This window comes from Rhinolophus hipposideros, assembly GCF_964194185.1.
Source record: "Rhinolophus hipposideros genome assembly, chromosome: 12".
NCBI classification, from domain to species: Eukaryota; Metazoa; Chordata; class Mammalia; order Chiroptera; family Rhinolophidae; genus Rhinolophus; species Rhinolophus hipposideros.
Window position 1 is genome coordinate 69,828,366 of NC_138058.1, and position 14,093 is coordinate 69,842,458.

Sequence of the window (14,093 nt, forward strand, 5' to 3'; positions counted from 1 at the left end):
TTCAGAGGAAATTTATAATATGTAGAGTCTCAAAAACTAATACAAATATAAAATCCAATTAACGTATAAATTTTAATTTATATAGATATGATAGGGTGATCAGTAAAAGATTTTCAACTTAAAAATATATTACATGGGAATGGAAATTATAGAAAGGTGGAAATTAAATATGAGTTCAAGGAGAAAAGAAAAGTTTTCTATGCTAAAGAGCTTGTTCATCTATTTTTAAATGAATGATCGTGGGCATCAATCCATTATAGAATTTGTGGTCTATAAAATATAATTAAACATGGAGATAATTTTATTGTTATATGTCAATATTTATAATATGCCAGATATTGTGTCCTCCCAATATAATGAAAAAATATAAAAGTCGACCTAAAAGATTTTTAAATGGAACATGTTTTTTTTTTTTTAATTACATATGCTACATGAGTACAGGCTGCTCTAAATGAGAATAGACAGTGCTGAGTATGCACAAGATGTTTCAAACATAATTTTAAAGAATCTCCTTGAAACAGAAAACAAGTTATCATAAATTTTAAAGCCTCCATTGTTTTTTCATATTTGGCTAGAAACATTGACCTTCAATAAGCATTTCCATGGGCAAATTGGCTCATCCCAAGTATGAATTTAATAGCCAGGTCAAGGTTGCCAACCTAGTATTCTGATCTCTTTCTTAGCAGGGAAACAAGAATGTTCCTACAAGGAAATAAAAGGGGGGGGGGAGAAAGGAAGGAGAGAAAGGAAGGGAAGGGAAGGGAAGGGAAGAGAAGGGAAGGGAAGGGAAGGAAAAAAAAAGGGAAGAGAGAAAAAAGAAGAGAAGAGTAGAGGAGAGAGGAGAGAAGAACAAAGGGGAGGAGAGGGGAGGGGACAGGAGTGGAGGGGAGGGGAGAAGAGAAGAGAAGAAGAAAAAAGAAAAACGTATAAATTCAGATGGACCAGGCATGAACAAGGTGATATCACCAGGAAGGCACAATCTTTGAGGATCTCATCACCAGAGTATAACAGCTGGGGCACTATCCGATCTGACATCAACTTTTTCATCAGTTTCCTGGATTGGAGCTCGTACAGTTAATCATAGTTGTAGCCAGGCCACATTCTGTGGTTTTCACCAAGATTTAGGAGTCCTAAAAAAATACTTGGTGACAAAGGAGTGAATATGAGCAACAGTGCATCAGAGAGTCTGAAGTGTAGGGACTAATATGTGCTCATCTCTTCTCTGTTACATGTACTATTTTAAGTACTTTAATGACAATAGCCCATTTAATCTTTTTAAAAAAAGCAAACAAGCTAGATGCTATCATTTTCTTTTTGTAAAAGTGACAAAGTTTAAGTTACTCCCCGTGGTGGAATAGTTTGTCTCTGTGGTAGAACAAAGGTATGAATCTATGTGTGTCTTAGATTAAAATCTTGGCTTCTTCCAAGGAATCAGTTGGAGGCATGTCTATAATCTTTTCTCTCAGATGGAAGATGTGTCAAAAAGAGTGGAGAGAGAAAAGTAAGATATATGTGTAATCATTGCCTTTTGAAGTGGCTGGCAATTTTCTAACCAAAGGGAATTATTCAATGTAATAATAATTCCATTAAGTTGGAACATAGTGTCCTCTTCTGGTAAAAACTGAGAATATCAGAAATCTTTGTTAAAAATCATAAATAACTGCTTAATATAAAATTTAAATACAGTATACAAAATTAATTTATACAATTTAGAAATGATATTTTCTTATAAATATTAATTCAAAACATAATGGTATGTATGGTATATCCTTCTGGGACAGTTTTCCTACGTATCATCAAAACTCATTATTACGAGGAAAACACATTTCCCAGACAAAGACGAAGATGAGTCCTATCACAGATACTACGTTAGGTCATTTCTAATCCTTTCTAGGTCTCAGTTTTTCAACATGAGAAATAAGGAAGCTTGTGATGACAAGCAAGAGACATCACCATGATTATTGTGTTTGATGGCCGTGTATGTTACCGTAATGATTTTCACAACAATCCTGTGATATTCACAGGTTGGCTTTACAGATCCCAAATTATAAATGAGGACACTAAGTCTCACATAGATTCCATATTTTGACTAAGCATAACGGATCCGAGTTGTAAATCTTCTCATTCAAAGTTGAATATACTTTCTGCTACAGAACACTGTGAGGTGGTGAGTGATGAGTGTCATCAATCTCTGCATGTAAAAACCTTTGTCAACTGGGGCTCACTGTACCCTCCATTATATGGAGCTGACAATGTCAGGGTAGACATTGATTGAAAAATTACTCAGTCCAATGGTTTGCAAAATGTATTTCTCTATTGATCCCTCCTATTATTCTCACAGGTATATAGGAGGAGTTAATTGACAAATTTTCACATCCTCTCCCACGTCAGCTTTGTATTATTCAGGGAATAGACACAACACAATAACTTGAACAGGGAATGTTTAACATCAGGAATAATTGTCTAAGAACAAGGAATTAACTTTAAAGGGTAGAGAGAACTCTGAATAACCTAGATTTCCCAAGGAAAAAGTAAGCTTGGGAGTGGGAAGTCCTCACCAAGGTTGGGATTTGGGCCTTGTTGGAGAAGCTGTGGTTAAAACTCAACAGATGATGGAGAAATTCACTTGGTTTTTCTGGACCAGCAGTGGTCCATTGTTGCTGGACCAAGGCTGGTAGACAGAGAACCACAGCTTGGACTATCATGAAGGAAGCATTTTGTTAAACTCACTCATCATTAGAAAATTCGTATACCACTTAGATTTCAGTTGTTTCAATGCAAGACCAGTTACTCACATTCAGTCTCCTTCCGAGTGTTAGAATAAGCAGCCAAATTTCTTGGTGATTTATACTTGAGAGGATTGAAGTGTGGCTCTCAAATAACAATGGAGAATATTGGTTGAATCTCTTGTGATATGAATGAGGAGAATTTCTTTCCTGTTCACACCCAACCACACCTCTGTACTGGAGTGTACATCAAATGCCCACTAAACAAAAACACATAAAACACGTTTAGGTAATATTTAGCTCAAACATTATTTTTTTAAAAATGGAATATTTTTCCCCTTTGAAAATTTCAATATAGTTCTTTGCTGTTCCTCTTATTTTTACAACATTTCTAGACGGTCAACATACTTACCCGAGAGAAGGCTCACTTGAAAATGCCTTAAAAGTCACAACGCTGGTTCCACTGAGCTTCGTGGCCTCTGCATTCTAGACCAAGCACAGTTGATACCTCAGAAAAATATTACGGAGTTTAATTGAGCTAAGTCAAGTTGAAATAATACGTTCATTAAAAAAAAAAAAAATCCTCTCAAGGTCAGGCTTATTTCAATTCCTGTTTACAATGAGTAGAATTTTTATAGTCTTGACCTAAAACAAAGCCAAACCAATCAGCAGCCTGTAAGCTTGTTAGGAAACCTGGTTTTATACTGTCAGCTCTAAACAAATGTACCCTCCTAGAAGAAAAGAATTCATTTTTAAAATGGAGGGTGTTTATTTATTCTTTTCATCCTGTGTTCCCGTTGGCCGGGCTGAAGGTGACATTGCCCCTTAGCAGGTTTATGACCTGTCAGAGGTAACTGTAGGGGAATGTTTCCAATTTTAAAAAAGTGGAGACTAACACCTCCTATCGGTACTTCCAGTTAAGTATTTGCAATGCTCTGCTCCATGTCTCATGATGTCTTCCATCATGCAGCTTATGTGAAACCCTCTCTGAGGAACTCTTACTCCACGTCCTAGGACTCGTTGCCTTTCAGTGTTTTCATCATAACTGGCCATGGCTTTTACCAAGAGTGTTATTAAGCTGGATTGCAGCTTTATATTCATCTATCATCTCCCTCACCAAATTGTACATTGTTGAGCGAGAGGACGTCCCTCCTTCACCTAGCATTCATAACGCCTCGCACACAGACAAGGCCCTTAATAACTATTGTGAAATATATAACATTCACTAAGTTTGTGCACTGAGAGAGGATTGACACTGTTTCAGACACACAGTGTCCTTAATACAAGCTGATAAATGAAGTAGCCTCTTCCTGCTCATGGATCTAGTTTGATAAAAACCAGGTCCAACAGCTCTGACACACATAACATCTAGATAAATTAGAGAAGCTCAATGGCAGAATAGCTAAGTGAAAACTCGAGTCTACTGAGAAACTGTATTTATTAGCCTCTGCCCTAGCCTTTGACAACCCCTCATGTGTCCCAAGCCTTCTCCCCAAACTTTTCTCTAACTCTGTTGGCTGAGAACCCACAGGCCTCGCCACTCACCTAAGAATGTAGAAAGGTTGAGATAAATAACCAAGCTTTGAATTTAGTTGTGTGGGGAAAAATACCTTCAATGACTGACTCACTGAAAAATAAAATATTTCCAGTGTGATTTCATCTTATTTAATAATTACCCTCTCTACCTGTGAGGGATGTTTTACTTGAATTCTTACTTGAATTCTTACTTTACTTGAATGATAATTTCTTCTTTGGGTGATAATCCTTTTTTATCGTAATTTATCCCTTACATTAGCCACCTAAGAGTTTGCAATTGCACTTAATAATCCCCTGTGTCTTTGTAAGATATTAATTCTTAATTCTCTTAGGTATTAATTATTTTCTATCTGTTCAAATGATAAATTCAAGTAATCTGTTTTTATCTCTTTGTGTATTCACCTCGGGGTGCCAAATCCTTTGATTTGTATTCTACTGGCTCAGCCACAAATGCTGAATCCCACAAGGGTGTAGAAATCTAAACACCCTCTCACTTCCTTACTCCCTGAGTGACTGAACCCGTCTACAAACCTATACTCCCACCCATACCCTCATCCATTCTAGCCTATTTCCCACCTCTTGTTTCTCTCCTGTTAAAATCAATTTAGTCTACCTACCTCACAGATTCCAGGAGAGGGCCTCCAGCATGCTCATTAAGTTTGTCGTTTTCACATCTATTTTGTATGTTCAGGTGGATTTACAAGTAGTTAGGGTCGAAGGGGTTATGTTTTTTTTCCTTCTTTCCTTCCTCCCTTCCTCCCTTCCTTCCTTCCTTTCTTCCTTCCTTCCTTCCAGTCTCCTTTCTTCCTTTCCTTCCTTTTAAGATTGTTGGTCACAATTTGTTTTAATTCTTAGTGGATTCACAGACTTTATGTCACCTCTAATATAAGCCAAGAACTCTCAGTGTTCTGTTGAGTGATGGAGTATTGACTGAAAGGAAAGGGAATTCTTCTGTTCTTAGCAGTGATGTATAAGAGAAGAACTTTGAGATAGAAAGGGCTGTGTCCGTATCCCTATCTATGCTAGCTCTGTGGTCCTACGATGCTTCTCCATCGATTCTGAGTCACAGAGGAAAGTTGCATCATAGAGTGATAGACTCTAAACCCCTGGAAAAGACAGAGCTGGGATTCTCCTCAGAATCCTTGCTCTTTAGCAGAGAAAAAATATTTTGTATGTGAGTAATCCGAAACTTCTAATCTAAGACTCTTTGCGGACAAAAGGAAAGTGAGGCGTACTGAGAGGAAATGGCTTATTCAGGGCGACACATTAAAACTAGAGGAAAGCCCTCCTGAGAGATCCCGGTACTTTGTCATGTGGTTACCAGGAATATACAAAGGAGAACCCTCTTCACTGCTCCCAAATCACAACATTAATCTATCAGTACCACTTATCACCCCACTTCCTGGCTTGCTTTGTCCATAACAGCAGAATACTGTGATGAATCAGATAAAAGTCAAAGGACCCACGTTTGTAATGTATCACTGCTACTTTGTTCTCTTAGTATCCTCTTATTAAGAATCTTTAAAATCTGTAATTATCTGTCACTTCCCTTCAAGCCGAGTTGTGCTTCCAGGGTACAAGCTAGACAATATCCAGAGTATAGGCACTGGGCTACACTCAACATCATCCCTTCCCACCCTTCCTCACTCCCTCCACAGCTGGAATAATGTAACAAGAACCTTCTTATGTCATGGTAGTGTCTGACTACCATGTCCTTTCAGGAAAGGCCCTTGCCAACAGGCATATATGGTCCTCATTGCAAACCTATGTGGATGGTCCATCTCTGGTCCCCACAGCTGCTCATACACAGCTGGAACAAGGATGGACATAACTGAGGCTCCTCAAACAGTACTTGCCACATCAGTTAAAGGGGTTTCGACTGTACTCTACTGATAGCAAAGCTACTAGGGAATATTCGGCAGATAAGCATTACGATTCAGGTCCAGGTGGATCTGATTCTACAGTCTGTTCTGCGCAAGTCTGTTCAGAGAGGCTTATTCTCTTGATTGCACTCTGGAATACAGATGGAGGTAGCCTTCTTTCTCATTTCTACCCTGCCCCTTATTCTTGTATCTATTCCTTTGGTATCTAATTTGACAAATGTGAAGTGTGGAAGTGTCTCTCCCATCCCCACACTAGTCTTTTGACTTTTAGGATTCCTGAACTTACTGGGGTTATAGTAAGTTTGAGTTGGGAGATTCAGATTTTTAAATAAGGCTTCCACTCTGTTCTCTTGATCAGATACTGATTATAACTGCCTAATGTTGCTCAGTATAATCAATGCAATTTATCTGAATGTCAGCCCCAAAGAATATTGCACACTACAGTAAATGCTCAAAATTGATCTTAAATATCTTTCATTTTAGAGTACTATTCCCTTCCCTCCAACTTAAATATCTAATCAAGTGATTTGACCTCTGAAATTGGGTTCCACAGTTGCAAGGTGATATTGACATCATGGGTGTCTTCTAGGGCAATTCTGTCCTGCAGAGGAAATCCTACCAGTAGAAGGGAATAAAACTCTCGATAAAAAATCAGGAAGTTTTGACTGGTTCTTTAAACATGTACTCAGGACATGTTCTGAGCCCCTCTCGCCTGGGCAGGCAGGAAATGGATGGTCAGAATAACCCTCTGCAAGAGGACCAGGTCAGGGCAGCAAGCAACAGAAATAGCTGGTCTAATGAAAGGACGGCAGGGGCCCGGATGCCCCCTCCCTCAGGCTCACCGTGGTTCACCTGAACTCTATTCTAAGTAGAGAACTCCTCTGAACATAGCTTCACAAGTCCTCCTCCCGTTTTCTGTCTCTCTTCCATTAAATATTCTAGATGTAGGGGATTTCAATTCTAAAAGAATGGCCAGGATAGCTGACAAAACAAACCCTAATGTAAAAAGTGGAAAGATTTATATGACAGGAAAACAAACTCAGATATTGGACAGAAAATGAGGATTTGTGTGCAGGTAGGAGAATTTAGACATAAAACCACTGCCCTAACAGATCAGGCATCTAGCATAGAAATGGCTAAGCAATAATAGAGAAAAGAAAGAAGAATCATTTTATGAGAAAGTCAGGCAGCTAATCTACTTGTAATTATTAATAATTATGAAAATATTTAAAAACCTAGAATGCAAGAGAGTTAGCAATAACAACAAACATGGACTGCTTATATAAACCTCCTTATAGCCTCTTATATAAAGATATTCATATACTTTATAAAAAATTATAGAGGTAGAAATATTTCTTCACACTTAAAAATTAAAACTCGATGTAGGAAAATTTTGAATAACCATTTCTGCTCATATGTTTAAATTAACACTCAAATTATAAAAAAATATAGCTTCACTTACAGTTTGTAGAAAGGGTAAAAATCAAAGCTCATTTGAAAATATTAGGGTGTCAAAGGTACAAAAAGTGTAGTATTTTCATACCCCAAAATGATTTCGACTTTGAAAGTTGAATACTGAGATCCCGTGCCCTGTGTTTCCAAGTGGAGTATTAATATGTACTGGGGGAAATGGGAGGAGGTCTTATGTATAATTAGGGTACAGAATAAATATGACAAAGACAATAATTAATATTTTTTTAGAACTTAATATATAACAGGCACTAGGCTCCCTACTTTCAGGATCTAGTTTTACCCACAGATAAATAAAAACTGACCCCTGAGCCATCTCTGTTTTTTTTTTGGCCTAGACATTGGCAAACATCTGCGGTGATGGAAAGCTAAGAGCAGAAACTGAATTTTGGTCCATATCAAATACATCTCCTTGTTTTTTCATAAACAAAGCTAGCTTAACACCCCAGGAAGTGTAATAAGAACAGAGACTGAACTTAGAAGATGTGATTTTTGAACATTAACTACGTCAGTTCTTACCTCTGTTATTAAGACAGAGCCCTCAAATATCTAATGTGGGTCATGATATCTGCCCTGTGAATCTCACTGGTACATTTTAAAGCAGAAACAAGGAGATAATCATGAAATTTCTTTGAAAATTATAAAATACCTATATATATATATATTTTTTTTTTCTTTCTCCTGTATCTACAGAGCTCTCTGAATGCTGGAGCTATATAAATAGATTCTATTGGCTCAACATCTGAAATGAGATGCTGGTATTTATTGAAATTTGCATAAGAATGAAGTGTAGAGGCAAACACTCAGCAGCAGCTTAACTCGCACCATCTGAAACCACAAATATTCTTTTAATCACACTTCCACAGAACATAGATGTAACCCCCTCCATATGTCTGCTGCATAACAAGCATTGATTTTTTTTTTTTTTTTTTTTTTTGCATGATCTGCGGGATGGAATGGGCTCAGCTGGGTCACTATTCTTCTGGCCTCACCTGAGACACTCCTGCTGTTGCAATCATCTGAAGGTTCAACTGGGGTGGGATGATCCAAAATGGCCCTGATCATGTGGTACTTCAGCAATGATGGGAGAAATAGCTGGGAACTTCTGGCTCCATATGGTCTCTCCAGCAAGATAGTGGGACTTGTAAACATGATAGCACAGGGTTGCAAGAGGGGGAAAGTGGAAGCTGCGAGGCCACTTAAGGTTTAGGTCTGGAGGTCTCACAGCAGCCATTCTGCTGCATTCTATTGGTGGAAGTAAGTCAAAGGCCACATCAGATGTCAGGGGAGGGAAAGAGTCACCTCTTGATGGGAGAAGAGGCACGGTCACATTGTAAGAGGGTTTGTAGAAAGTGGGAGACTATTGGGTCACCTTTGAAAATTCTTGCACAATAGCTTAGTCCCTTGAGCAAGCCATTGGTGATCTGTGCCAGAGAACCAACCCTCCTTTCTGTGATCAGGGCTTTCTGTGACATGGGAACTGTGTGCCTCTACTAGAGACAGAGAAGTAGAGTTATCCATACTGATGACATTCATCCTCACTGACAAAAATTTTATTGTCTTCATTTTTGAGGAGAGAAGTAATTTTGTCTTTTTCTGATTAAAAAAAACAAAAACAAGAACAAAAAAAGAAACAAAAACCTAGCACAGACAGAATGACAAAAGGAACACTGCCTGTCCTTGGGACTGAAAAGAAAATGCCAGCAGCCCTGTAATATTAATTCATGTCTCATCCCCATAATTGTTCAGTAAATATCTTTATACCAGATGAATGGGGAACCCACCGGAGGAAAAAAATGGGGAGAGAAAAATTATGGTTTACACATGTTGGGTTTAACATAACAATGGAACATCCAGGTGGATAACTTGATATGGAAGCTATCTCTGGTGTTTCCTGTTTTTATTTAAAATGTTTGCCATCCACAACTGTGGGCATGAAACAAAATCATTACTGCAGGTAATAAACTACTAGCTTAGGTAGCGCTGTCCAAGGAGAAAGGTCTGATTGCCCAATTAACCCTTTGATTCTTTCCCAACGTAAAGGCGCTATGTTTTGTCAACAAAGGGTATAGTTAAGTATCCTAATGTTGGACCCATAAATTATAAAGTGGTCTGGGGCACCCTTCTCAGTTTCTTTTGTAACATAGATTTAACATTGAGTTATTGCTTATAATTATGTCTGTACATATATTTTGCCCTGTCAGGAGTGAGGAGTTTGATTATGGACATAGATGGAAGTGATGCCTTCACATTCTGAGCAGGGCTTCCTGGATGGTTTTTTCATTGTGTGGACAGACTTTGTTGTTTTGTTATTTGTTTTGGGGTTTTTTGTTGGTTGGTTGATTTTTTTTGTTTTGTTTTGTTTTTCTGGCAATTTAGGAACTTTTGCGATCATTTTCACAGAACAGAAAATGTGTTTTCCAGGATCTTCTCAAACCATATTTTTGGTCTATTAGTTCAGAGGTCATCAAATTATGACCCGTGGGTCAAATCTATATTATCTGTTTTGGGAACTAAATTTTCGTTAGAACACAATGAAGCCCGTCATTTACGTACGGTCGGTGGGTGCTACACCAGAGACTGCATGGCCACGTTTGAAACTTTCTTTTCTGTCTCTTTACAGAAAAAGGTTGCTGACCTCTCATGCGTTTAATCACTAAGCATCTTCCCGTTCCCATTTTCCAGGATTCTGTGATTTGCGTGTCCTAGAAATATCAACCTGAAGGTGTGTTAAAGGGTACAGACACGTTGGTGGCTGGTAGAATGTGATGCAGCTAGTATCACGTTCTGAGTAAGAATTAATTTATATTTAGAAACTCAAAAATAATTATTCTATGAACAAAACATGTGAGGCATCAGAAGTAAAGTTATCTTACTTCACAATTTTGCCTCAAATCACACTATTTATAACCTTAATTCAAAGCGCATGCCTGCCATCGCTGCTGTAATTCTTTTTTTCTTTTTTCCCCAGTGAATAAGCACAGATAGTGTGGAATGACTGTCAAACCCCAGGGGAAATAGATATGAACATTAAAAGGTGAAGAAAGATAAATCCTCCAAAGAGACAGCTTGTGGGAGATGCTGTTTATATTTTTCCATTAAGACATTGCTCTTTTCTTATTTGCATTTTTCTTAAATTTCAGCAATCAGTAAAAATGACTAGCAATATCTTATCAGTTAATGACAAGAACATCTGGGTCCTATTTCCCTTGGTGCATTTTAATCAGGTCATTGAAAGGAAACTCAGCAGCTGAAAGCTATCTATTTTCTTGGGGATGATTGCATAATATAATTAAAAGTATTTTATTAGCAGTCTGTGGCAGAAAAGAGGAGCTCTACGCATGTGGCCTCATGGATGTGAATTGCCAGCATTCTTAACACTTAAGGAACTTGTCATATAAGTCATTACATCATGTGCTAGGATGCCATTAGCTTTTTTGGTGCTCGTGTTTGCTGGCTAGTCAGTGAAACGACTTCCAGAAAGTCTCTAGCTTTCAAAATCATAAATAGCAGGCAGTGTCACTTGCATTGAGAACACTCATGCAATGCAAACGGCTGTGAACAGAACCTACGCCCTTTGCTCATCAGCTCTCAATGCCACACTAAGATAAAGACACATCTGGCAAACATCACATGATATATACTTCCCACAAGAGGCACCTTCATGAGACTTGAAGTCAGAGAGTAGAATTCTCTTTCCAGCTGCACCACTTAAGTAGCTGCCAAAACTAAGAAGGTATTTGTATTTCTGGACCCAGTTTCTTCAAATGACAAACAGGTCGATAAATTAAATGCCTACTTGACAACATAATGTCCTATGCAATAAGGTGCCCTTGAACCAATTACACATATGCTGCACAAAGGGGTGCCTGTTAGCAAAGTTAACATATTAACTATCTCAATGCGTAGAGTGCTTGGCTTTTTTTCACTATTTTAAACTGAGGCATAATTTATCTGTTCTGAACTCTACAGCTCTCACCTGTTCAGATGAACGAGTTTCGCAATTTTATACACTCATGGTAACCCCAAAGGAAAGAAGATAGTGGGGCTTGTAAACATGATAGCACAGGGCTGCAAGAGGGGGAAGTAGCTGCCTACTACCCAAGGGAGTCAAACAATTCTGATTCCTGCATTACCTGTTCTTGGTCTTCAAACAAATGGAATTGTACCATAGACTTTCTTTTGTGTCTGGGTTTTTGCTCTTTACATAATATTTTTGAGATCCCCTCAGGTAGTTGTGTGATGCTTTTTATTAGTACTCAATTCCATGAATCTACCACAATTTGTTTGTCTATTGCTCTGTTGATGGACAGTTGGAGTGTTGGCCATCTGTGGCTATTAGGAATCAGGTGTTTCTGAGGATCCTTGAGTAAGTCCTTTGGGTACCTATTTTCATTTATCTTGGGCAGATATACAGGAGAGAAAATGCTGGACCGGAAGTTTCATGTGTGACTTTATAAGAAATTGCCAAAAGATTTCTCACAGTGCTTGCACAGTGTCACACACCCAGCGGGAATGTGTGAGTCTCCAGTTGCTGTACGTGTTTGTTGACATTTGGTGTCATTTGTTTTGTAGTCAAACTAAAGATGTGGAATGGATACCCCCATCCAAAGTTTAGTTTAGATGTCAACCCGGATGACACCACATATACAACAAAATATATGAAAAGGTTCATTACTGACGTAACGAGCCTTTTTCGGGGAGGGGGACAGAGCCGACTCCTAAGTAGATCCAAAAATGGCTTGAGAAAGTAGGAAGGAGTGACTGGCTTGAGATTTTATGTGTTTTAGGAGTGGTGCTGGAATGAAGAGTCCTCTTTGGGGGCCAGGGTTTCCAGGGTATAAACTTCCAGCTGGTTTCCAAAAAGGGGAGCACCCAGGCTCTCCTATCAGTGTGCCCAGATGTGGGCCAAGAGGGGAGTGGAGGGACTTGAAAGCTGTCAGTCAAACATCAAAAATGGAGTCGTTTTTTCACAGTTTGTCTTTGTAATTCTTTAGCTTTCTAACGGATATGAAACAGTACTTTATTGTAGTTTTGCTTTAGTTTTTCCTGATAACTAATGATGTTGAACAAATTTAAATGGACTTATTGATCATCCATATCTCCTTTTGGAAGCATCAATTCAAGGCTCTTGTCTGTTTCTTTTCCTTTCTATTGGTGATCTGTTGGAATCCTTTATGTATTTTGGATATGAGTTCTTCACGATATAGATATATATATATGTGTGTGTATATATATATATATATGTAATTCATACGTTTATATGTGTGTACACATATATATGTATATGTACATATATGTGTGTACACATATATATGTATATGTACATATATACATATATATGTGTATACGTGTGTTGTGTATATATATATATATATATGTGTGTGTGTGATATTTCTCATGTTGTACTCCTTTGCTTAGGATGGACTATTTTAGCACATTTACTCTTCTGAATGTTGTTATTTTGTTTTTATGGAAGTTATTGTTACCAAATATAAAATCCTAGGCTGAAAGTCTCCCCCCCCTAGTGTTTTAAACATGCCATTCAATTGCCTTCTACTCACCATGGCTTCTTAGTTTAATTCAACTGTCACTCTTATTTGCCTTTTGATATCAACTGTCTGTTTTTCCCCCTCTGGCTGCTTTTCAGACTTTTTATGTATTTTGCAATTTTCTTTCATTTTGACTAAACTTTTCCTGAGTATAATTTTCCTTGTATTTATCTTGCCTGAGTTGACTGTGCTTCTTGGATATTTAGGTTGGTATCTTTCCATTTGGAAACTTTTCAGGCACTATCTTTTCAGATACTACCAGTAACTTATTGTTTTTCCACTCTCCATCTGGGATTATCATTATATCATGCCCTGCAAATATCATTCACATACATTTTTAAAAGTTTTTTTTTTCTTTCTCATTTGCTTCTTTATGTTATTTTTTTTTAATTGTGGTAAGAACATTTAACATGAGATCTACCCTTTTAACAAATTTTTAAATGTGCAGCACAGTATTGTTAACTTATAGTGTACAGAATATTTCTAGAACTTACTCATTTTGTATAACTGAAACTTTATACCCATGGAGCAAAAAATCCCCATTTCCCCTTCCTCTTAGTCCTGGCAATCACTATTCTATAATTCTATGAATTTGAATATTTTAGTTACCCCATATAAAACTGGAATCATACAGTATTTGTCCTTCAGTGACTGGCTTATTTCGTTTAGCATAATATCCTCCAGGTTTATTCACATTGTTGCAAATGGCAGAATTTCCTTCTTTTTTTTAAGACTGAACAATATTCCATTGTATTTATACATTAAATTTTCTTTCTTCATTAATTTGTTGATGGTCATTTAGATTATATTTATATTTTGGCTATTGTAAACAATACTGCATTGAACACAGGCATTTAAATCTCTTCAAGATCCTGATATCAATTCTTAAGTTAATTTCAATTCACAGATCTTCAGGTTTACTGGTA